We start from the raw sequence: 25,641 nt of genomic DNA, 5'->3' as shown, positions 1-25,641 counted from the left end.
TTAATGGTATGTTCCAAAATAGAAAGTGCACAATATAATGCCGCGCTCTAACTAGGCAAGTATTAATATATTCACCTTTTATTACCAAGAGAGACATTGAATTATTATGATCTTTTAATTAGACGTTCCAAAATAGAAAGAGGGTTGATTATATTGGATAATTAATTCTAACATGTTATGAAACAATAAAAGAAGAAGGTATTGCTTAGAAAAGTAGGGAGAGAGAATTTTTATTGATTTAGGATAAATTATAATGGAATAAAATTCCTCTATTTAGAAAGAAAAAGTGACTTAGCCACCAAGTAACAAACCCTAGAATCTCTCTAGAATATAGACATTCACCTTAAATAGAATTCTATTTATAACACTCCCTTTGAATGTCTATTCAACAGATAATGTGCCTCGCTAAAACCTTAACTAAAATAAAACCCAATGGGAAAAAAATTCTAGAGAAGGAGAAAGAGTACACATATCTAACAATATGACTTTTGGTTGTCTCATTAAAAATCTTGCAAGGAAAATCCAATGGGACAAAACTTTACAAGGGAAAAAGAGTGCAACGTGCATTAACTCCCCCTAATGAGAGCATCAATTCACATCCTTGAGCCTTCACATTCCAATCTTGTGCACCATCTTCAAGAGATCGTTGATAAAGATTTGATAAATAAATCAGCCATATTAACTTGAATGAATATTTTGCACCTTGAAATCATCATTCTTGATAGAGATGAATTGCCTTCATATGATTTTGTTGGAATCGTCATTTCAATATCATCACATAGGGGCAAAAACTCTTGCTATCATATCATCATGCTTGTAAATATAGCAAGATACATTTGTGTACAAATTGCACTGAAGATGTGGTACTTCAAGATCAAGAATTGTATATGTTTTAAACAATTTAAATCCTTCAAGGATTGTCGTATAAGTCATATAATAGACTTTAATTTGATGCATATCAAGTTTTCATGTCATGCTAGACAAATAAGATATCGAAAACTGATTGCACATATTATTGACTTTATACTTTCAAGTGTTTGAACTACATGTCCAAAACAACATGTCTTTCATATTAAACCAATTCTATTTGAATTGTGTATCGTCTATGTCACGACCCATTTTTCATAATAGGTCATGATGGCGCCCAACACCGTTGTCAGGCAAGCCAACGCGGAAATATTAGTGAATTCTTATTTTACTTACCCAAAACAGTTACAACATTTTTTTTAATCTGCAATTAAAAGCTGGTGATAATATGCAACATTCATTAATAATTATACGATCCAAAAGAAACGTCTACTAATGTGTGTGTCAAGACCTGGTGTCACAAGTTGTAAGCAACTAGTAGAATATACAAAATAATATATCTACCCTACTGTCTGAAACAGAATAGACAGTCAAAAGTAAGGAAGACTCCATCCAGCTGTTGATCGGCACAGGAAGGGAAGCAGCTCGCCGTGGAAGTCTCGGACTATGATCAGGGACACGCACCGGTCTGATAGCCAGATGAACCCGCCTCAGATCCTTTACATTAAGTACAGAAGTGTAGTATGAGTACATAAACAGTATGTACCCAGTAAGTATCCTGTCTAATCTCGAAGAAGTAGAGACGAGAAGTCGACTTGACACTTACTAGGGTCAAATAATATGAGAGATGAATTATATTGAGCATGGATAAAACAAATAATTAGCAGTGTATAGCAAGAACTAAAAAGTCTTCTCCTAGATAATGTCACAGCTGGCAACTCCCATTCCAGAACAAAATAATAAACTCAAGTCATAGAATAATATTGAGTAAAGCATGAGCAAGTAGTGTCGAGGTCGTACGACCTGATACAACATAAAAGTAAATTGTGCACTGTCGAGGGTCGAACGGCACGAACCATAGATGCATCTATTACCTCGCTCGCAAATCAACCTTGCGACGCGGTCAATGTAATTAAACACAGCAACAAGCAGACAATAACACATAACTGGGGAGAAATTACTCACTGAGTTATCAACTTCTCTTTAAAAAGACCAAGAAAGATCATGTTCCTCTTAACTAGTCTCATTTATCATAATCACCATGATTTAAGCAATCCAAATTAAACATAGTTGCAAGAATACTTCATAAAGCATGCTTCTGGGTCCTAAACTACCCGGACTAAGCATAATAGTAGCTACGCACGGACTCTCGTCACTTAATGCGTACGTAGCCCCCATATTTAATGGCAAATTATTAGATTACATCACCTATGGGGACAATTCCCTCTTACAAAGTTAGATAGGAGACTCACCTCGCTCCAAAGTGCACTTCCAATGACAAGAACGAGCCTGAACTCTCAATTTGGAGCCGAACGATCCCAAACTAGATAAACGAGGTAGGAACTAGTCAATACAAGCTCACAAGATCACATCCTAACTATTAAAGCAATTTCCCAACCTTAAACACAAGTTTCCTAAAATCCGAACCCAGGCCCACTTGCCCGGATTCCGAAATTTTTCGAATAAAGTTGTTCTTTGTAACCTAAGGATCAATAATATATAATTTATACTTCGCTTCATACCAAATTTCGTGGAAAATCTAAGTTTTATCAAAACCCTAGGTTTTGCTCTAACCCCATGATTTTACCTAAATCCTAGTGTTTAATCTACTTAGGACACAAGTATTAAACTAAGAATAGGTGGGATAAACTTACCTCAAGATGCTAGGTGGAAGTCTTCTCTCAAAAGCTCCCAAAATCGCCAATGGAGGAGTGAAAAATGGCAAAAATGACTTAGAGCCCGTATTAAATGAAGCTCACTGCTTCAACGATTTCCGCATCAGCGGTCAAGTGCGGTCCCGCTTATGCGAGAAATTGGGCGCATCTGCGGAACCGGCCAAGCGGGCTGCGACCGCTTCTGCGGCTTGGGAGCCACTTCTGCGGTTCTGGGCCTAGCCTACCTTGGTCGCATCTGCGATAGGCGGACAGCTTCTGCGGTCTCGCACCTGCGGTCGACCAACCACAGGTGCGGTTATGATAGAAGCAGATGCTTCGGCACTTCTCAACATTTCCAACTTCACTCGAGCCTTGTCCAATTGACGCTCGGGGCTCCCAGGCCCCGCCCGAATATACCGACAAGTCTGAAATCATGAAACGGACCTACTCGAACCTTCGGAACGCCCGAAACAACGCTAAATCTAAGAATCACCCCCTAAAACCAATTGAATCAAACTTATGAACATCAAGTTCTTAATTTTCCTCTAACGAGCCGAAACGCCCTTAAACTACTCGGATTGACACCAAATTATGCGGGCAAGTCTTAAATGCTATATTGGACCTGTACCGGGCTTCGAAACCAACATACGAGCCTGATACCCATGTGATCAATCATTATTTAGTTTATTTAAATCCTTAGAATTTCAGTTTAACAATTTCTAAAAAAAATCATTAATCGGCCTAGAGACCTCGGAATTCGATTCCGGGCATACGCCCAGGTACCATATTTTCCTATAGACCCTCCGGGACCATCAAAATACGAATCCGGGTCCGTTTGCTCAAAATATTGACCAAAGTCAAACTTAGCCTTTTAAAAAAATTTTAAGGAATCAAATGAGCATATTTCAACCCAAATTCTTTCAATTCCTGAACCAATCATCCCCGCTGGTCGTAAATTAATTAAAGCAAGTGCAGGAAATTTTATTTAGGGAAACGGAGTTTTAAAAAGTAAAACGACCAGTCGGGTCGTTACAGTCTATTTGGCCAATATTTTTGTGTTTGTCTCGACAACCTTAAGATCCTCATCTATACTTAGTGCTATGATAGATGTCGTCGACGAACATTTTATATCGGTTTCAATATTTTTTCATAAAGACATAACATATAGATCTCTTCATTCATATATTCAGGTACTTGAATCTCTCATGAGAATTTATGAAGTGTTATGTCATGTGATCTTCTAGATCACTTGCCTCCTTATTATGATCATTTTGATCATTTGCTCATCTTCTTTATCAAGAAGTTATTTGAAACCGATTTGTCTATATGCTTTAAGCGTACCATAGACTTTGTCCTTCTAGGACTTAGTATGAGCATTTGCAATGAGAATATAGTTACTTTCTTTGGGTCAGCAAATGCGTCTAGCTTGTTTTGCAATATATTGCAAATGAATTATCCTTTATTGAACTTCAAGTTCATATTATTTTATTCGAGGATTTAGATGTACACATGATAATTCATTCCACGTAACATTTTCTCAAATGTTTATCATCTCCCCCCTCATGTTAGAAAAACTAACTTGCTTCCTCAACTTTAGAAATCCATCTTTGTGTGTTATGGTGCTAATCAAAATATACACCGCACATCAATAATAATAAGATGAAATTATTCGGTTCTTGACCCCGAACCACTTGTGAGGGGAGAATGTAATATACTTTCATATATAACCTATATCAAACTAATATAGATAACTTTGTTCTCATAAGCAATAGTTTAGCTATTAAGTGGAGGCACTCAATAAATCATTTTGCTAAACTAACTGTAATGTAAACTAACTTATCAAGATGAACTGTCTTGGATAGAAATCTGGAAATTATGCTCTAAATTAAATTATTGAGAAAATTACCTCGCAAACATCAAGTTGCGGTTAATAATAATTGCACATGTAATCATCTCATAGATGCATCTTATGTGGATGGCAGGTGAATGGGCTCATATTCACCTTTGATATTTCCAGCATTCATGGGATTCAATCTCAATTTTAGTTGGTCTATTAATTAATAAGAATAAGCAATGTAAGAGAATTCATAAAGAACTTTCTAGTTCTTTAATATTAACTCATGTGAACTCTCTTTTATTTTTGCGTATCATACTTAAGTTAGCATGGCTAAAACAATTATGCCAACTGAATAAATTATCAATATTAATAAACTTCAGGTTTACACCATGACACGTGCAATTATCAATAAAACTCCAAGTTTATTATGATATGGGTTTTATATCAATAAACTTCTACTTTATTATGACATTCTTTTATTTATGTAGTTCAAACTGGAGAATAAAACAGGTAACTTTTTACATAAATATTACCCCGCTACAAGTTGTAGTAATAGAAGATATTAAATCTTTTCATTATTTATAGTCTCAATAAACCGACCGCTTTCACAAATACTTTAGAAACTCCATAAGTTTCTTTGAGACTTACTACAACACAATGCCTTATTGATAATCAATTTTATTCCTCCAAAATAGTAATAATTGGCTCTTCCAGAGCTCTCAATTAATTTGGTACTACCGCATATTTATCAACATCCATATGGTGAATATCTCTTTTAAAGAGAAAGTTATACCATTATGGTTATGGTCAAAATTATATGCAAGATATGTTTCTTGTTTAATGTTATTCTTTAATAATCACACTACCAAAATATTTTGGCGTGCAATAGGTACGTGACCAATGATCATTCATGCCATAATAATGACATTATTTTCTTATATCATCTCAAACCTCCATCTAGAGGTGAGTGTGGTATATTCACTACCACTAACACGTTCATATTCTTTCAGGAATGAATATGTATTCATAAATCACATGTTGTCACATTCACATCATGAATGGACCATAATCATCTATATGTGCTTTATAAAATCTCATGTCAAATCGATGACAAATATTACTTCCACAAAGTGAAAGATTATTTTGAGAATCCTTATTGTTCTCATTACTGCAATGATGAGGATTATAATTTTATCTATTGCCACGTCCACATCCATTGATACCTTCATGGTAATAATTTTGTCTTCTTTCAGACTTATTACATACTGCTATCACATTCTCTTAAGGGAATGAGAATGGAGCAAATTCAATGGGACGGGTTTTCACTTCTTGTGCCCACAATCATACATGAAGTTGATAATGGCAAAACGTAGAAATTTTACCACTTCGGGTAGTTATAATTTCTTACTAACTCCACTGAAATTATAATCAAAATTTATTTTCTTTACTGTATTTAAAATTAAATTATAGATTAAAAGAGAAAAATACGTTAAAATACATACCTTAAATTCAGAATTTAATCATGAAGGAAGCTCTTGAAACAATTGACAATCATTATGCTCAACCCAAAGGTTTTACTCAATTGGTTATAGTCTCGTGCTGATAATGTGTTATGAAACAATAAAAGAAGAAGAAGAGTATTGCTGAGAAAAGTAGAGAGAGAGAATTCTTATTGATTTGGGATGAATTATAATGGAATAAAATCCCTCTATTTAGAAGGAAAAAGTGACTTAGCCACCAAGTAACAAACCCTAGAATCTCTCTAAAATATAGACATTCACCTTAAATAGAATTTTATTTATAACATAACATAAATTTTTGTATAAAATAATAGGAGTATAGTGTGTGATTGGTCGTCTAAGATAAAATAATTATTGCATAACTAAATGTTAAATAATCATTCGTTATGCAAGAATTTATGTATCATTATATTGCTAATAATATGTATTTTTAAAATACATATTATTAGCAATATAATGATTAAACTATTTAAAGAAAAAAAATACTTTTTAGAATGAGAAATTCATGTATTACAAGTATCGTTATTAATTTATTACATAACAACAACAACAACAACAACATACCTAGTATTATCCCACATCGTGGGATCTGGGGAGGGTAGTATGTACGCACACCTTATCCCTACCTTGTGAGAATAGAGAGATTGTTTCCAATAGATCCTCGGCTCAAGATAGTATAAGTACCACATTGATTATTACATAACAATATTTTTATTATTAATTAATACATAAATAATTTCAACACTATAATCCTTGCATAACTATTATGTGATCCAAACAACCCTAATGTTATTACTTATATAAATTGGACGTATTAGTTTCTTTATGGGTTTAAGTTATTATATACATTACTATTAGCATAATTTAAGATCACATAGAATATCAGTTATTTTATTTTCTAAATTATCAAATTATATTCAATGTCTCAAGTATCACAATTATGAAGTCTTGATTATTTTTTATGATATTGGTATTAGGGCTAGTTTATGCATCTCAATTATTAAAACATTACCTCATATCTTTCACCAGCACAAGTACAAGTGTTATGCAATTTTGTCTACCAACATTTGGACATATAAAAATTATCTAGTGCTTTTTTTCTTCCGCTTGAAATTGAACCTAACAACTCATGTTTCTCCTCCCACTTTATTGATAATATGAAATCTTATTCATTGCATAGTATCTTAGAAAATGATTGATGAACCAAATTACTTTTCGAAATTTGTTTACTAACATGCGGTGTCAAAATAAAATGAATAAATATGTAAATATGTGGCATTTGTTATATACATCTTATCATTTAATCATAATTAATTAATATATATTATCACTTTAATTTGTAACTGCTAAATTTGTCCGTTTCGTACAAAATAGTCTAATGTCACTATGTAGTGAAGCAAATATAATTGGAGCCGGTACATACTTAAACCAATCTATTTAATCTTAGCAAATAAAAAATAAATTAAAAATACACGTTATTTAATCATTGTTAAGTGATGAATATGTATATTAAAAAGACACATGCTTTGTTCTTATTGGTTTAATGTAAAGACCGTAAATTTTCTACATAGAAGCTTCAATATAAAATCTTAACCAGATTTGGTCAAAATAATCAATATAGTTGGGAAGATTCTTGTTCTGTTGTCCATATTACAAGATTTCCCCATAACAAGTTTTGTCCATATTATTTGTATCTTAAAATTTTGTACACCTCTTAAGTAAGATTTTACTAGCCTTAATCATAAGAATATTTAAGTAAGATATCTTTTATCTCTCTTTTAAATGTTGTACTTAATTAATATTCTACTAACTAGAGCAGTAACGGTAGTCGGAAACAAAGTAATACTCCCTTCATCTTAAATTAATTAACTCGAGAGTTAATTTGACTAATTTTTAAAGTTAAATTAGATTATATTAATTTAATATTTTAAAACTACAATTTGATATTCAAAAACTGTTAAAAAAAGCTACAAGTTGTAATTTTACATATGTCAATACGATGAAAAATATATTTTATAATGGTGGTCAAAGTTTGCAAAGTTTGATTCTCTAGAAGCGAAATATGACAATAATTTGGGAATGGGGGAGTAAATATTTTTTTTATTTCTAATATGTCAAATATTTTAAAACACGAGTCACCAGCTATTTAATGGAAGAGGACACATAACACTGTGATAAATGATTTCCTTGTAGTTAATACAGTGCTTGATACACTTTTCACATTTATTGAATGCCTATATTTTAACAGTTGGAGTATAGTGTTTGATTTCCATGTATAGATACTTTCCAAGCTATACCATATTATAGAAATGTAATATATATACTTATTAATTAACTTTGTGCAACATAACGTATGTATAGTAATGATGCCAATAATAACAAATTTACGAACAAATGTATGTGAAATGTCCATAAGGAGACAATTTAATGGTCAAGAGATCACAATTTGATTAACAAATTTGAATCCAATAACAAAGAATTATTAGAGATTAATACCAGTTTTGACTAATAGAATGAAAGAATAAAGGGTTATTTTGTGTGTGAACAGCCATTTAATTATATCCTTTTTCAGGCACGTGAAATGGATTGAGGCTAGATTTGTCCAGGCAATTTATTAAAGCCCAACCCAAGCTGTTTAGCAAATTTGAGCAAAGATTATAGTGGAGAAAATTTCCTTTTATGAAAACGAGACATTCTCTTTTGGATCCTTTCAAAATCCCAAACTACCACTTTGGGCTGCCCTTTCCTCATTTACATAACTACAAAGTAACAAAAAGACTTGGATCCAGGTGAGCCAGAAGGGTATGATAAAGAGGGAAAATGAACAAAGTTGAAATCTCTTCATCCTTAGCCAGATATTTCGGATTCGAACTCTAGGAAGAGAAAACTTTACTCCTTAGTGAACCTATCCGGTATGAATATAAAGAAATTTTCAGAAATCACTATATTTTAGTGATTATTAGCTTGCTATAGTTATCATTTACTAAATTACTTTCTATAGCTATGTTTTCAGTTGTTATAGACTCTATTCGATGTATTTTTGCTACTGTATCCATGAATACAGTAGCAAAACTCGACGGAAAATAGGGGAGTCCAGCTAAGCAGAGAATGTATTCGACTATATTCGCGAGCTGTATTCGTAAATACAATAACAGAATTTACGAGAAAAAGGTCTTCAGCTGTTTAAAAACGGTAAGTGAATCAATTAACGCGATAGACTCCTAATATAATTCAACAAACCCAATTATAACACACAGAATTTGTATTTTCAGTTATAGAAAAGATTCTCAACCGATAAACACCCCAAAAACAGAGCAATCCTCAGAGATTCAATCCATCCTTTTTTTTTAGTGGTATCTTTACTAAAATATTTTTAATGGTATATTTACAAATAGATTTATATATTAAAATTATATAATTATATTGAATACAGTTAAATATATAAAAATACATTGAATACAAGAAATATAGCAAGTCATCTATACCGCAAATACATATGAATACATACTACAGATATATTTGAATACATATATACATCTCAATAAATAAATTTTATTAATTAAAAAAATATATGAATACATTCTACAATACATTGAATACATACTGCTGGACAAAACAGTGAAACACAGTAAAACTTTAAAATTATATAATTACATTGAATACAATTAAATATAGTGGATATATTGAAAAAGTTAAAAAACTAAAGACAATGAACACAATGAAATACATGGAATATATTGAGATACATTGAAATACAATGAAAAAAAAAGGTAATAGACTCTTCAAGTTCCTTAGCCCCAAAATCCCTCCCCAATCCACCGATATCCAGGCTGCCGCCATGTGGGGCGTCGCCGCCGGTTAAATGAAGACAGTTGTTGAAGAAGCACCAATTTAAAGGATCAAATGGAAACTAGAGACATGACTTCTTCAGATCTCACAAGGCAAACATGAACAATCAATGCAAAATCTAAGAAAAATTTCGAATGTTTAACACATGTGTGTGAAAGAAATCGCCAGCCGGAGGAGGGGGTTAGGGGTGACATAACAAGGAAGGGGGGAAGTGGTCGCCGGCTGGATCTGTCGTTGACGGAACACAGCCCCTGCTAGGGTTTCTAAAAGCAAGGGAGAAAAAAATCGGGGGAAAAAGAGAAGAAAGAGGAAAGAGAAAGGAGGAGAGAGGTAGAGAGAAAAATAATACACAGCGTATTTAATGGCTTAAAGGTAGGAAGTGACCATAAATAAATATTTTGCTATAAAAATTAAAAGGTAGCTATAGGATGTAATTTTTTAAAGGGGTATTTATTTATAATAAATAAGGTATCAACCTTTACTATAGGAGGTAAAATTTTCATCTAAATTAGGTAAAAATAACATGGGCTAGCCAGTTTTTGGACTTGTAATTGAAAAATAGCCAGTATTTGTAAAGTCATTGAAAAATAGCCACTATTTTACAAAAAAAGGAAAGTTCCAGCATAATATGTTGAATTATGGAGCTCATGCGTATAAACTTCCAGCATATTATGTTGGAATTTCAGCACACGAAAAGTTTTAAGTATAATATGCTGGATTGTGGAGCTCTTACATATAAACTTACAACATATTATGTTGGAAATCCAACACATTATGAAATTTAAGCACATTACGGTGGAAGCTCATATGTAAAAAAATTCGAACTCCAGCATATTATTTTGGAATACTTCCGGATTTTTAAGGGTGTTTTTGTTCAGATTTTATCTTTACTTGAAAAAGTGGCTAGATTTTAATTACTTTTAAAACTGTGGCTCTTTTTCAATTATCAGTTATAAATCTGATTATTTTTTATTTTTTCCCTAAATTAGTCAAGATAGTGAATTTCGAATATGAAGTGATTAAACCGAGAAAAAAACAAAATTGAGAGGTGAAGGGTGGGTGATGCAATAGAGTCATCGAGATCTTTATTTTCAAATGCCAATGGATTTTGCCTTTCAAAAATGGCCCACCTTAGCATCAACAAACTATCGGTGAGTAATAGGAAACAAAACAAAAATGTGTGTGTAGAAGAGGGGCCTAAGACAGGCAGAAAGCCACATTCAATGGACCCCACTTTTAATGACACCATCTGTTTTGGTATTTATGGTGTCAAGATTTTGTTAGATATGCAAGATATACAAGGCAACAACATTAACAATATATTGCATCTATGCACAAGATTCTCTTTAATTTCCTTTTTTTTGGTTTTACATCCAGGTGTCCGGTACTCATATTGGGATCCGACTAAATCCAGATTCGTGCCGGAAAATCCCACATTATGGGGGTAAAGTGCTCCTTAATAAAGGCGACTCCATATCCAGGGGCTCAAATTCGAGACCTCTGGTTAAGGATGAAGGAATACTTACTAATCCACCACAACCCTTGTTGGTCTCTTTAATTACTAGCTACACAATATTCTCATACTTATGTCCTTATTCTAAGTTTTTAATTAGTGTCACCCTTCAATCCTTTATTCACATATGCTCCACCAATATAAGCAAATTTTAAAGTATGCGCAAACTGGTTCGGACATTATAGTTAAACGTTGATACGAGCCTCTTAAGTCGACTACTCTAGACCTGAGGGCTCAAGCGTAATAGCAAACAAAGTCGGGGAAAGCGTTAGCCTGTACCCGAATTTTTTGAGCAAATAGATTTTTTTGAAAACAAGGCATTTAACTTTCATTTCGTGTAAATATGTTATGTTATTTTCTTTTTATGAAAGGATTCGAATTCACATCGACAAAACAGTTTTGGGCTTTATAAACTCTTTTCGAAAGATATTTTCTGTCCAAACACCAATACTCAATCTTGTTATCATTAGATTTCTTCAAATTCTTTTGACAGAAATAAATGAACTAATACTATTTTTTGAAATTCAAAATTCCAATAACCATAATATAGGAAATAATTAGGAAACATCCAAAATGAGGATTTTGGTCGAAAGTCATTTTGTTCAGTATCACCTCTGAATTCTTTCGATGCAGTTTTATAGATTTTTCAAATTTCCCCATTTATTTGCAAGATACATAAATCATCCTTATCTTTTTCCCTCAGTTTAGTTGTGGGTTGATATATGGATCCATGAATTCACATACTTAACTTTAAATTATCAGAGAAATTATAATACGTTTTTCATCTGCCTGAGAAAAAATGAGAAAATTATAACAGGTTTTTGCGTCGTGTTAATTTAGTTTAACTTCTCTATAATAATTGTATAAAGAATTTTATATTATCATAAAAAACAACTATAGGTAATAAAAACAATTAGTAACTTGAAAATGAGATATTATATCTACTGAAATAAATATATTGATAGTGTACAGAATTTTGGATACCCTCTCATTGTATACTACTAGTCCGTGCAAACACTAGTTATAAGTAAATTTTTCCTGTTAAGAATTCTGATCAAAAATATCAACAAACAAAAAAATCTCCCAGCATATTTTTTTATAGTAATTGAAGGTAAATGTATTTATTCACACATTGCAATGATCAGAATTAAAATTTAGCAACAATTGGGAGTAAATTTCACAAACGATCATATAATATCAAAGTCATATAATTTTGTTTTCTCACACAAAAATCATAAGGCTCTTACTAACTCACACAAAAATCATAAAGACCGGAAAATATAACTTTTATATAGTTTTTTTTTATTCCACGATTCTTTCTTTTTTATTTTCAGTCTAATAAATAATAATCTAATTTATAATAGGAATGGTCCAAACCAGCCTGACCCACCCAACCCAATACTCATATATATATATATATGAATTAAAATAATACTAAAAGTTAGTCTTCCAAAACATGATACCTTTTTTTTTTAAGATTTTCATTCAAATTGATAGTAGCATTTTTGTTTAAAGCTCTCTTTAATTATACCTTTTATTTCTTTCTTTTTTTATTAGAATCTCATGCATTCCGAACAAATTTTTTTGTGGGAGAATGATTCACTTTTAATATTAGTTTAATCTATGTATATGAGTATTGAGTCAGGTTGAGTTGGGTCATTCATATTTTAAAAAAAAATATAAAATTGATCGGTTGACGGAAACTAATTTCATTCGCTAACCAAAAAATATATAAAATATGTATATGACCATTTGTGAAATTTACCCAATGGGCCAAAAGCCCACCTCATCCCTATCATAGATATACTTAGTTTGACTTCTTTTTCCTTTCTTTCTGGAAACGATAGATTTTAGAACTATATCAAATAAGATAGGAGATAAGAGCTAGAATGATTTTTGGTTCAGCCTTTATTACTTTATCTGTCTTAAAAGCTATAATGTTTCACCAAACACTTGAGAAAAATGATTTCAGTATTTCGAATCGACTTTCTCTTTTCCAATCACTTGATGGAACTGATATTCTCAAATGTATAGTTTGGACATCTACCAATACTTCTTTGGAACATCAATTTGAGAAACTTCAAAAGAGGAACTCTTGTAAGACTCATAAAATATATATGTTCCAAAAAATGAAAGCATTTTGGTTAAATATTACTACCATGTGGTTGTATAGGTCATAAATTTTGCATTTCTTTTTTGCAGATTACGAAAAGAAAATCCTAACGACCAAATACTTCCGCACCAAAAACGGAGATAAAAGAATTGCTAGGTTGTCGATAACACCTATGAAGAGCACTACATCTTTAGTGTATACGAAATGAATTAAATAAATAATTGAGGTGGGCTTTTTTGTTCATTAAGGGGAAAGTACGAACACAAATTCATCAAGTACAACAACCTTAAAGCACAAAAACATGAAAATACCAAAAAAAATAAAAAACTGAAACCAAGGAACTGGAAGGATACGATAATATTTGCGATTTATTGTTGTAAATAATTTGTGACAATAATATGCCAATTCTTGGTCCCGTAGCTCAGTTGGTTAGAGCGTTGGTCTTATGAGCCGAAGGTCGCGGGTTCGAGCCCCGCCGGGACCAACTCCTAATAATTAATATACCTTGCCCTTTTGGTTTTATTTTTCTTTATTTAGAGTACTTTTATTCCTTTTTTTCCCCCTTCCTGCTGGACAAAATTGGGTTAAACCATATTTTCTGTCCAAAAATGCAATTCATTTAAAAGTTAATTCCACACCTATAAATCAATCAAATATCTTTATAGATACTCAACTAAGGAAACCTTTAGCAAAATAATTAATTTCATAGTACCACATGTAGTCAACAAAACAAGTTCTCCTTTTCCCAATTGATAAATATTAGCTCCATATCTTTATAGCTAATCAACATAAGAATCTGGAAGAAATAAACCAAAGGTAAATTAATTTGACAATTCAAGAAATTATAGGCAATGACATGCTCTTACAGCGGTTCGAGATCGGGTTCTATATCGATGTGCAATCTACTTCTCAAACTGACTAATTTATGACTTACTAGTCTTAATGTAACGCATTGCGCATGTTCCTCGCAAAGAGGATAAACTTTTAAAAGCAACATAAATATTAAACAAATGTGTTTATAATATAATATAAAAATTAACAGAAAACAAGTCTTAAAATGATAACTATGTTAATCATGTTTATGGTTTGATCCACTCTAGTGGTTCTACCTTCAGTTTGTTCTAAATTGTTTCATGTACAAATGTGTATAGGAGTAACGTTTGATTGAAACGTGAAAATATATTTTGTGCTTACCGTCTTGGAAGTTCAAAATATTGCGGAAGCCAAATGTATATAGTGTGAATAAGTCACAACTACTATACCAAAAATTATGACAGCCACCAAATAATAAATAAGACAGTAAAGCAACAATAAAGGGAACACCAGAATTTACGAGGTTCGGCTAATTTTGCCTACTCCTCGGACACAACCAATATTTTATTCCACTCCAAAAATACAAGTGAAATAATACTAAAGAGAGAAGATACAAATGCCTTAAACAGATGAGAAGGCAAATGAGAGGTGTGTATAAATCCTAAACATTAAGCCTTCTTTTATAGGGGAAAATCCCCCCAACTATTGCTAACCCACCGATGTGGGAAGCTGAAATATTTGACATTTCAACAAATCTCCACCTTGGCAAAAATTCCACGTCTTCAATTTTCTCTCTATAACAAATTTTGGTTGTGTCTTCATCTTCAATCTTCAGTGTTCAACAATGTTGATCAAATCCAAACAATGTTGAAACTTGACCGCAATCACCACCTTTGTCAGCATATCAGCAGGATTCTCCGTAGTATGAATTTTTTTCACCGTGACTCCACCTTCTTCTATGATTTCTCGTACGAAATGATACCGACCATCAATATGCTTCGTCCTTGCATGATAAACTTGGTTCTTCGCTAATTGAATAGCACTTTGACTATCACAAAAAATTGTGATACCTTTTTGTTCAACACCAAGCTCCTTTAGCAATCCTTGAAGCCAAATTGCCTCTTTCACAGCCTCTGTAATAGCCATGTACTCTGCCTCTGTTGTAGACAAAGCAACTGTTGACTGCAAAGTAGACTTCCAACTAACTGGTGCCTTTGCAAAAGTAAACACATAACCAGTAGTTGATCTTCGTTTGTCCATATCACCCGCAAAATCTGAGTCACAATATCCAACTACAAACTGATTGTCTTCCTGCTCAAAAACTAACCCGACATCTACAGTATTATGAATATACCGTAGAATCCACTTCACAGCTTGCCAATGCTCCTTCCCTGGATTGTGCATATATCTGCTAATAACTCCAACAGCTTGTGAAATGTCAGGCCTTGTGCAAACCATTGCATACATCAAGCTACCAACAACATTTGCGTATGGTACCTTTGACATATACTCTCGTTCAGCTTCATCCATTGGCGACATAGTAGTACTTAGCTTAAAATGGGGAGCAAGTGGAGTACTAACTGGCTTAGTCTTGTCATCTATGCCAAAACGTTGTAGTACTCTCTTCAAATATTCTTTCTGAGATAAACAGAGTTTCTTTGAACGTCTATCTCTAATTATCTCCATGCCAAGAATTTTCTTTGCCTCACCCAGATCCTTCATCTCGAACTCCTTCTTCAGTTGATTCTTCAATTTATCAATTTCTTCCGAATTCTTGGAAGCTATCAACATATCATCAACGTATAGGAGAAGATATACAAAGGAACCATCTTTAAGCTTGCGCAAATACACACAATGATCGTATTTGCTTCTCTTGTACCCTTGCCGCAACATAAACTCGTCAAATCGCTTGTACCATTGTCTAGAAGATTGTTTCAATCCGTACAACGATTTTTTAAGTTTGCATACCATATTTTCTTTTCCAGCAACTTTGAATCCTTCTGGCTGAGTCATGTAGATTTCCTCCTCCAAGTTTCCATGTAAAAACGCAGTTTTTACATCCATCTGAACTAGTTCCAAATCCAATTGTGCTACCAAAGCCAACATAATTCTAGTGGAGGAATGTTTTACAACTGGAGAAAATACTTCATTGTAATCAATTCCCTCCTTTTGAGCATATCCTTTGGCCACCAATCTTGCTTTGTAGCGAACATCTACTTGGTTAGGAAATCCTTCCTTCTTTGCAAATACCCATTTGCACCCAATTGCTTTCTTTCCCTTCGGGAGATTGGCCAATCTCCATGTATGATTCTGATGAATGGACTGTATTTCATCATTCATGGCAATCCTCCACTTTTCTTCTTCTGAACTTTGGACTGCGTCTTTATAAGTGGTAGGAACATCATCAGCTACAATTGAGGTTGCACAAGCAACCGTCTCTATGAGACGAACAGGTTTCGTTATTGTTCTTTTTGGCATGCTGGTTGCTATTGATTCAAGTTGTTGTTGAGGTTCCTGAGTTGGAATCTCCTCTACTGGCTCTCCTTCCAGAGGGTAATCTTCATTTGTTTCCTCCTCTGCTTCTTGTGTAGGAAAAATAAATTTTCCCTCAAACTCCACCTGCTTAGAAGCACCTTTATTTTGTTTGGTATCTTCTGTTACCTTATTTACCATAGATTCATCAAAGGTAACATCCCTGCTGAATATTACTTTCTTTTTCATAGGACACCATAAGCGATATCCTTTGACTCCAGAAGTAATTCCCATAAAAATAGCCTTCTTTGCCCTTGGATCTAATTTTGACTCCGTCACATGATAATATGCAGTTGAGCCAAACACGTGCAAAGAGTTATAATCTACAGCAGGTTTTCCATACCATTTTTCAAATGGTGTCTTGCCATCAATAGCAGCAGATGGTAAGCGATTAATGAGGTGGCATGCATATGTAATTGCCTCAGCCCAAAATTCTTTGCCCAAGCCAGCATTGGACAACATACACCGTACCTTCTCCAGCAATGTCCGGTTCATACGTTCTGCCACTCCATTCTGTTGTGGTGTATGTCTAACAGTGAAGTGTCGGACGATGCCATCATTTTCACAGACCTTATTGAAATGATCATTTTTGTATTCACCTCCATTGTCTGTGCGAATACACTTGATCCTCCCGCCTGTTTGATTGTCCACCATCGTCTTCCATTTGAGAAAAATTCCCAGCACTTCATCTTTGTTTTTCATTGTATACACCCACACTCTTCGAGAAAAATCATCAACAAAGGTTACAAAATAGTGCTTCCCACCCAATGAAGGTGTTTTGGAAGGACCCCAAACATCAGAGTGTATATAATCCAAAATGCCTTTAGTATTATGGATCGCTGTACCAAATTTAACCCTTGTCTGTTTTTCCTTGACACAATGCTCACAAAACTCCAAGTTGCAAGCCTTTACTCCTTTTAACAATCCTTGATCTGATAGAGTTTTCAAGGATTTTCCTCCAGCATGTCCCAAGCGCATGTGCCATAGCTTGGTTGCTTCTGCCTCTTTGTCGTCACTGGATGTCACTGTCGCTGTCCCAATAACTGTACTGCCATGATAGCGGTACATATTATTATTCTTCCGATTAGCCTTCATTACCACTAGTGCACCAGAGCATACTCTCATCACTCCATTTTCTGCAATGATTTTGAACCCTTTTGATTCCAGGTGTCACACCTCCTTTTTACGCACCCGAGAGGGCGCAAGGGAGTTTTTCCAATTAAAGGACAATCGAAACGGGATTGGTTTATTTATTTCAGAGTCGCCACTTGGGAGATCTAGGGTGTCCCAAGTCACCAATTTTAATCCCGAATCGAGGAAAAGAATGACTCTATATTGTAGTCTGCGTACCAGAAATCCGGATAAGGAATTCTGTTAACCCGGGAGAAGGTGTTAGGCATTCCCGAATTCCGTGGTTCTAGCACGGTCGCTCAACTATTATATTCGGCTTGATTATCTGATTTTATACAAATTGAACATATGTGCAAATTTTAACTTTTAACCGCTTTTTGTCGTTATTATTATTTTACAAGAATTGCAACGTCGCGAAAACATATCTCGAAACACGTTACATCAATGCACCCGTAGTTATCGATATATCTCGACTCGGTTGAGATTTGGATTTGGGTCACATAAATGTGCACCCGAATTAAGGAAAATAAATTGTTAAAGGCGCGCCTAAAGCAACTAGCATCTTGTTATTTTGGGGAAGGTCGTAAAGATCCGTTAAACGGCACATCCCGAATTCTAAACACTTTAATATATACATACATTTAGAGGGCCCCGTAGCTTTGTACATTTTTGTTTGTAGAGGCTCGTCTCATTCTTACTTTTAAAAAGGAATTTGCGACGTCATGGACATGCATCTCGAACCACGTCACAATCAATGTACCCGTGATTAGAAACATATCTCGAATCCGTCAAGATTTGGATTTGGGTCACATAAATGTGCACCCGAATTTAAGAAGGTAAAATTATTAAATACGCTCTTAAAGAGGCTATCGCGTTATTATTCTGGGAGGGTCGTGAGATTTGCTAAACGACCCACCTTGGGGACTGAATGCTTCAATATATACATTTAACGAGGGCCCCACAATTTGTGCGTTTTTCTTTATTTTTGTCGAGGCTCATCTCGTCCTTATTTTAAAAGGATATCCTATAGCAACTACGTTTCTTGTCGTGTTTGTCTCTACTAATAGAAAACAGAAATAGTCCTAGTTAATTACATGCTTGTAGGCTTATTTATAGCAGGATTCAAAATGCTTTTACAGAATAAGTAAACGTCATTACGCACACGGACAACAGATTGAACATTACGGGCCCAAATCCAGCTCATGCGGAATGGGCCAGACCTGGGCCACTGTTTGTTCGATGCGGGCCCGCTTGGTCTGTTTTGACCTGGGCTCGACCTTCATGAGGTTGAGATTGCAAGCTTTGTGTTCTTTGTCTTAACGTGTGGTTTACCAGTTATATGAGACAATTTATCAGAAGAGAAAGAGTTTAGCTAATAATGTACAGTTTTCATGCTTGGCATACATTACAGAATATACCACACAATTAAACCAAATCTAAGATTCAACCTACTGCATTGGGAATACTTTCATCTAACAGCATACATATACAACTATCATTCAATCCCCTACATTGACATCAGCTAGGCTTGTAAGCTACCTTCAGTATCCCAAAAAAAATGTGAGCTATTAGACAGTACATGACATTTAACACAACAGTACATGTATATAAACAACATCTGCAGATCTTCTCTTTTACACTCATTGCTCAAACTTTCGAGTTACATTGGTAGTGTAATTGTGTACCTGGTAAGGAAAGCAAAGGAAGAAAGGAATGATCAGCTGAGTAGTATGCAACAAACACAGCAACAGCAGATACACAGCAACAACACAGCAACAACAACCAGCCAACAATGATGAAGCTCAAGAGCAGTCGAACAACAAACAAACAATCCCAGAACCAGAGTAATGAACCAACAGAAATAACAGAGTATTCAATACAGCAACACCAGCAGTTCAACAATCACAAGCAGCTCAATCAGGGCAAGCAACAGAACTTGGCCAAGACAACTTGACCAATGTGAACTCTTCTGTAGTTTTCAGACAGTGTTTGGTTACAATATTCTCAGAATTTATGTTTCTTTCTTTCAGTTTTTTTAAGAAAACCTTCTCTTTTTAGGCTCCAAAAAAGAATCCCCTTCTAAATGGAAGGTCTGCCTCTTTTATAGCCTGAATTCAGCACTTTACAGGTTGTGTGACAACTCAAAATTCCCCCTCCCCGTTGTTTTTACACTCAGTTGTTTTAAATAACCAAACCCCCATGAGATCCCTGACAACCCCCTTTAAACTAAAACAGGCCATGGGCAGCAAGAATATAATCTGACAGCATGTGCTGTCAGACTATTTTAATCCAAAACAGCTGACCATACGCATGCTGCCCACAATCTGAACTAAATGAACATGGCATCCATTTAATCTCAAAGTCTGAACTGCCATTATAACCCACCCCCTAGATGTTCTTTAATTCAAATTGAACAAAACCAATAGGCAATACAATTCAGTTCCTAATGGGATTCAAATACGATCACAGCAGAAATAAACAACACGAATCAAGTTGTTACCATTAATGACTGAAACTAATTGACGACATACATCGACTCGACTATATTAATCGTAACACATAACAATCAATCGTTCATATAAACAACACGTACAGAGTCCCGAATGACTTCAGACAACTTTGTTCAATCACTGGGAACCTATATGAATTAACTCATTTGACGACTAATCTAATTGATGATCATGTATACCACAGAATACATTCAGAACACACAGAAAATCAACTGACCAAATAAAAGGTCTTTGACAGGGATGGAAGAAATCCGAATGAGAAATAACAAAAAATAACAAACAAACACAACGAAACATGCTGACAACTTAATTAGCAGTTTGAATAAAACAAAAAGGACAAGAAAAACTTACCGGAAAATGTCCAAAACAAATTGACCCAAATTTGACTCAACTTTGAACCCTTGAGGCCGAACAAACTTTAATCAGGGTGTTCTCACACGAGAACACCTTGATTAAAGTCTATTAGACCTCAAACCCTGTTAAGACTGGCCGGTTTCCAAGGCTATTCATGTTCTAGGTTTTGGATTCTCAGATTTGAGATTCTAAGAGTTGTGGGTAGATTCGGACCAAACCAAGCCTGGTTTGGTCATGAGGGGGGTTGGAGGAGTGTCTGGTATGAAGATAGTGAGGTTTGGCATTGGTCAGAGTTCGACTCGAATCTTCAAATGAAGATTCGAGACGAAGGAAGGTGATTCGAGGCTAGGGGTAACACATCCATGTTCAGGAGAGTGAGGTGGTCCTAGGGTGTTCAGGAGGGGGTCATCGGCGTTCATGCCGCCGGGTTCTGGTGAAAGGGAAATCAGGGCGGCTACTAGGGTTTGGGGTGTTTCAATGTTTGGTGAGGACGATGAGTGGAGGGGGGTTCGGATAGGGGGCGTGGGGTATGATAGAAAGCTTATATATGGTCTAGGGGTTTTGATCCTGGCCGTTGGATCAAATGAAATATATGGTCAGGATCCATTCACTTAGGGAAGACGGTGTCGTTTGGGTTTTGGTAGTGGGTAAGACCGGGTAAGGCTGGATCGGGTCAAAATTGGACGGGTTTAGGGGGAAAGCCTGGGTCCGTTGGATCAAGGGGTTGGACGGCTTAGATCAATTGCCTAAGACGACGTCGTTTGGGGTTGAATGAGTGGCCTGATCAGGACCGTTTGTTTGAGTCGGATCAACGGCTCCAATAAGGACGCTGATACGGCGTCGTTTGAATCAATGTTTGGGCAGGCCGGATTTGGACTGGACTTGAGTGCCGTTTTTGGGCCTATTTTTTGTTTCATTTCCTGGGCCCAAATCGATTTTCATCACTCTTTTCTTTGTTTTCTAATTTCAAAACAAAAATGAAATAACAAATAAATAAATAAACAAATGAAATTAAAACAAACAACAATGTAACACTTCAACACAATTATCACACCAAATTAAAATGTTTAAGTAAGTTAAATCACAACCTAGAACGAACGATGCACATATATATATTTTTTGAATTTTCTTTCAACGACCGAATTACAGTTTGATTACCATAACAGACGTACTTTGTATTTTGATCGATAAGATTAAATGCAAAATAGACCGAGCCACAAATGACTAGCGGTACATGTCATGAAAAATTGAAAATTTGTACAGCGAGGTCACTGGTCACTTTTTTTGTTTTCTTTTGGAGTGATTGTCCGTGAAACAAAAATCACGTGCTTACAGCTGCCCCTCTTTGCCCGAAGACACGAAGGGTTTTCGCGCAAAGATAAAGCGGGCGATTTTTGCTCGTCCGAGTACTCCGTGTGAAGCATTTTTTTTGAAAAAGACTTGACCGAACCTCTGCTTCAGAGGTTTCCTACATATCCTGGGCTGAACAGGAATCAGGTCAATGTAGTTCGGGAAATTTTGGTAGCTGGGACTACCGTGTGACTGTAGTGCTCATTGCTGTTGTGCGCTGTTGCATGCTGCTGTAGGATGCTACCGCTCACTGATCTCCTTGTTACATTGTTCTGAAAGGAAAAACAAGAAGCTAAGCTAGAGTATGAGATCTCATCTATCTTCAACTTGTTCTTGTTGCCTTGCTTTCTTGTCGATTAATGCTTTCCTCCGATGCCTTTATTTTGTGAACTTGGGGGATGATACTGGTCCTTCGCCTTTTCTGAATGCCAGTTTTCACCACTTCGCTTGATCTGTTGGGAACATGGCCCTCTTCTTTAAGCCTTTCAATGGTTTCTTCAGTGGTATGGCTTTCTTCATCAAAATTGTTATGTTGGGCATGCTATAGCATTCCCAAACTGCTTCTTTTGAGACGCGTTCCTTCTTCCTTTCGAATCGCGCGCTTGCCTTTGCAGCCTTCTGCTTCTTGGTGCTGGGGATTTTATCGTTTCCTGCTTGGGGATCTCTGTTGTAACCTTCCGCCTTCAGGTGGGGTTACTGATTCCAGAATCTAGAGCTGAAAAGTATTCCCGCATTTTACTGGTGGGTGGCCTAGAACTTAAATGTATTCCCGCATTCTACTGGTGGGCGACCTAGAACTTAAAAGTATTCCCGCATTTTACTGGTGGGCGACCTAGAACTTAAAGTATTCCCACATTTTATTGGTGGGCGACCTAGAACTTAAATGTATTCCCGCATTATACTGGTGGGCGACCTAGAACTGAAATGTATTCCCGCATTTTACTGGTGGGCGACCTAGAACTTAAATGTATTCCCGCATTATACTGGTGGGCGACCTAGAACTTAAATGTATTCCCGTATTTTACTGGTGGGCGACCTAGAACTTAAATGTATTCCCGCATTATACTGGTGGGCGACCTAGAACTTAAATGTATTCCCGCATTATACTGGTGGGCGACCTAGAACTGAAATGTATTCCCGCATTTTACTGGTGGGCGACCTAGAACTTAAATGTATTCCCGCATTATACTGGTGGGCGACCTAGAACTTAAAAGTATTCCCGCATTTTACTGGTGGGCGACCTAGAGCTTAAAAGTATTCCCGCATTTTACTGGTGGGCGACCTAGAACTTAAACGTATTCCCGCATTATACTGGTGGGCGACCTAGAACTTAAAAGTATTCCCGCATTTTACTGGTGGGCGACCTAGAACTTAAAGTATTCCCGCATTTTACTGGTGGGCGACCTAGAACTTAACGTATTCCCGCATTTTGCTGGTGGGCGACCTAGAGCTGAAATGTATTCCCGTATTTTACTGGTGGGCGACCTAGAACTTAAAAGTATTCCCGCATTATACTGGTGGGCGACCTAGAACTTAAATGTATTCCCGCATTTTACTGGTGGGCGACCTAGAACTTAAATGTATTCCCGCATTATACTGGTGGGCGACCTAGAACTTAAATGTATTCCCGCATTTTACTGGTGGGCGACCTAGAACTTAAATGTATTCCCGCATTATACTGGTGGGCGACCTAGAACTGAAATGTATTCCCGCATTTTACTGGTGGGCGACCTAGAACTTAAATGTATTCCCGCATTATACTGGTGGGCGACCTAGAACTTAAATGTATTCCCGCATTATACTGGTGGGCGACCTAGAACTTAAATGTATTCCCGCATTATACTGGTGGGCGACCTAGAACTTAAAATTATTCCCGCATTATACTGGTGGGCGACCTAGAACTTAAAAGTATTCCCGCATTATACTGGTGGGCGACCTAGAACTTAAATGTATTCCCGCATTTTACTGGTGGGCGACCTAGAACATAAATGTATTCCCGCATTATACTGGTGGGCGACCTAGAACTTAAATGTATTCCCGCATTATACTGGTGGGCGACCTAGAACTTAAATGTATTCCCGCATTTTACTGGTGGGCGACCTAGAACTTAAATGTATTCCCGCATTATCCTGGTGGGCGACCTAGAACTTAAATGTATTTGAAATTGTTTCCCCGTTCTTCCGAGAAAATTTTTGACAATCGGCAGAAAATTTTCTGCCCCGGTTTTTGGTGATTTCCTTGGCGTTGCATCTCGCTGCCATCATCAATCCTTTGTTTTCCTGCAGCAGACAAAAGGATTTAATTAGTTTTATTCGTGGTGGTAGAGGGTGCCTTTCCGGTGGATGATTTTTCCTCTCTTCCCCTTTTCTTGCTCTATGTCTCCATAATTGGTTAGTGGACAAAATTGCCTGCTGGGGGTCTCTAGCCTGCTGGGGCTGGTTTTCAATTTGTTCCCTTTTCTGCTTTCTCTTTAAGCACATGCTGTGGGAATCTGCTTTTACTCCCGAAACCATTCCCTTTAGGAGCTTACTTTCTCCAAAACTACCAGGCGCGATCATTGCATTGCCTGAGGCCGGCCTTTAAGTCTGTTTGTGTTATTCTGCATTGACTGAATTCCCCTTCGGTCTCTGGTAGTAAGCTTGGAAAAAATTCTTTTCAAGACAAATTTTTAGGAAGAGAAATAAAAGATAGAAAAAGGAGAAAATTTTTCTGAACCAATATTTGGTGGGAGAAGAAATTCAGAAGAACTTATCTGGAGGACATGACTAGTCCCCGTGATCATGACATGTACCATAGATTCCCGACCCAGTCTATTCGTATCAATCGATTTGCCCGATGGTCTGACTTGCTGGGGATGATAAATGAATGTCCATTTTGTTGCGAATGTGGTCGCTTTTTGTTGATCTGTCTTGTCGCCTCATAGTGCCCTTCGAGGGGTTTTCACTAATGAGACTCTCTCTTTTCTCTCATCTCCCGGCGCCTTATGGTGCCTGTGAAGGTTTTCACCAATAAGACTCTCTCATTTCATATCTCTCATCTTACGTCGCCTTTCGGTGCCTGTGAGGGTTTTCACCGATAAGACTCTCTCATTTTATTTTTTATCGAGGAATCGGGGTGTTGTCGATACGACCCTCTCTTCTGGAGATTCCTTTGACCATCAATTCATTCCCAGTCTTACGATCCTCTTCTTTGCTGGGGATCGGTGCATTATTCTCGGCCTTATTTGCCTGACTTGGCATCTCTTGGATATTGATCGGGAGGTCTTTTGGACGTCGATGTTGGTTTTGGTGTGGGGTTAAAGAAAGGCTATTCAAAAAAATGAAATAATTTGATGGGTGATCTGCTACAACTTTTGGAATCAAACCTTTGTTGGAACTTAAAACATAACCTCTGCCCCAGTTTTCTTGCTTGGGGAATTTTATTTTTTTACACTTATGT

At 35.9% G+C, this 25,641-nt stretch overlaps 1 non-coding gene across 1 annotated transcript; it reads left to right on the top strand.

Annotated features, from left to right (window-relative positions):
- Positions 1 to 13,923: 13,923 nt before the first annotated feature.
- Positions 13,924 to 13,997, top strand: TRNAI-UAU (transfer RNA isoleucine (anticodon UAU)). Its single transcript has one exon. It is a non-coding gene; the product is annotated as a tRNA-Ile (tRNA).
- The last annotated feature ends 11,644 nt before the right edge of the window (positions 13,998 to 25,641 follow it).

Source organism: Nicotiana tabacum, chromosome 8, assembly GCF_000715075.1.
Source record: "Nicotiana tabacum cultivar K326 chromosome 8, ASM71507v2, whole genome shotgun sequence".
NCBI lineage: Eukaryota > Viridiplantae > Streptophyta > Magnoliopsida > Solanales > Solanaceae > Nicotiana > Nicotiana tabacum.
This window is presented reverse-complemented; position numbering and strand designations above follow the sequence as displayed.